At 37.8% G+C, this 2020-nt stretch overlaps 1 non-coding gene across 1 annotated transcript; it reads right to left on the reverse strand.

Annotated features, from left to right (window-relative positions):
• Positions 1-877: 877 nt before the first annotated feature.
• LOC118706261 lies at positions 878-1041 on the reverse strand. Its single transcript, XR_004983973.1, has one exon. It is a non-coding gene; the product is annotated as a U1 spliceosomal RNA (small nuclear RNA).
• Positions 1042-2020: the final 979 nt, after the last annotated feature.

Genomic DNA, 2020 nt, shown 5'->3' on the forward strand with positions numbered 1-2020 from the left:
CCCTTCTCCAAGGAGAAGCTAACATTTTGCTACTTTTTAAGGAAGGAGAAACTTAAGAGTGAGAAGGTGACAGACAAGGCTGCTCATGCTGCCTGAGTGTAGGGCTAGTGTCGCATTCTCTTTGCTCCATGCCTTGCAGAAGTTAAGATTTGCCTTCTAAACAAGGATTTGACCACCTACAAAGACCTATTTTAAGGAGTCTACTAAGCTTGTTGTTATTCTGACTTTTTTTGTTGTTTAATATAATTTTTGCTTTATAAACAGTCTATATGGGATTAAATCTTCTTATTAGCATGACATCTAAGGCACTGCATTTACCACATCTTAAGGATAAAAAAGGGAATTCACAAAATGTTTTTTTGATGAACCTCTCATCTGTGGTTTAGCTTCTTTCCTTACCACAGCATAGTTTTCCTCCTACTCTTTATCGTCACATGGCAATCAAAAGACCATGACATTCATCCTCCTGCAGTGTCTTGCTCTTTTACACAATTCCCCAAAGAAGAAGGAAGAATAAGAGGACTGTTCTAATCATTAGTATTAGCTGTGAGAGTGTCTGAGTTGCAGAAGTCTCAGAAATTATTGGTGGAGTGAGAAAAAATGAGAGGCAGCCTAAGAAGTAATGGAAGAGACTTAGACCTGGGAGCCAAGCCAGGAGGTTGAAGGCTCACTTCTCACTGACTACCGAGTCACTAGGCTCTTTGGGCCTGACTGTCCTCTTCACTAGATCATCGCTACGGTCTTTCTGGGCTCTAACATACTTTTGTAGTCAAAGCAAAATCAGCTCTTGAAAATATTCAATAAATGGACATATGCACCTTATTGTTTCATTGTGAACTTCATTAACATGACACTATTTTATTTTTTAAAATTGTTTTAGGGGAGAGCGCGAACGCAGTCCCCCACTACCACAAATTATGCAGTCAAGTTTCCCACATTTGGGGAAATCGCAGGGGTTACCACATCCAGAGAGCAATGGATAAGCCTCACCCAGGGAAAACCACCTTCATGATCATGGTATCTCCCCTGCCAGGTAAATATTATATGACACCATTTTAGAAAAAAATATTTTTCCTTTTTATTATGAACACTTTAAAAATTTTATTTATTTATTTATTTATTTATTATATATTTTATTGATTTTTTTACAGAGAGGAAGAGAGAAGGATAGAGTTAGAAACATCGATGGGAGAGAATCATTGATCAGCTGCCTCTTGCGTAGCCACTACTGGGGATGTGCCCACAACCAAGGTACATGCCTGGAATCAAACCTGGGACCTTTTAGTCCACAGGCCGATGCTCTATCCACTGAGCCAAACCGGTTTCAGTGAACACTTTTTTAAAATGTATGATATAGAAGGCTTTCTGGTGACCCTAAAATATACCCATGATAGGCAGAATTATGGTCCCTTAAGATGTCCATGTCCTAATTCCTGAAACCTGTTAATGTGTTACCTTACATGACAAACAACAACAACAACAAACACCTTTGCAACTGTAATTAAATTAAGTTTTGAGATGGAGAGGGAATCCTGAGTTATTTAAGTGGGCGAAATCTAATCACAAGGGTCCTTGTTTGTGAAAGAGGTCAGAATAATGAGTGAACCTGCACTTGCTGCTTTGAAAACAGAAACAGGGTGACATCAGCCAAGAAAATCCAGCAGCTTCTGAAATCTGGAAAAGTCAAGAAAAAGCCTCCAGAAGGAATACAGTCCTGCTGAAACCTTGATTCTTTAATTCCATAAGACACATCTTAGATTTCCAACCTCCAAAACATAAGATAATACATTTGTTTTGTTTTAAGCCACTAAACTTGTGATAACTTGTTACAGAAGCAGTAGGAAATGAAACCAATTCCTCACCTCTGGTCTTTATTATACTGAGCAAACTTGTTAATCTTTATTTCTATGCATGTAGGTCACGTAATAGAAAACACTTCTCTCTACCTAAATAACCAAGAATTCTACTATGTTGAATTACTTGTTCATATTATAGCTAAATAAACAATTAGAAAGTTAAT

The sequence above is a fragment of the Pipistrellus kuhlii genome, unplaced genomic scaffold (assembly GCF_014108245.1).
Source record: "Pipistrellus kuhlii isolate mPipKuh1 unplaced genomic scaffold, mPipKuh1.p scaffold_m20_p_5, whole genome shotgun sequence".
NCBI classification, from domain to species: Eukaryota; Metazoa; Chordata; class Mammalia; order Chiroptera; family Vespertilionidae; genus Pipistrellus; species Pipistrellus kuhlii.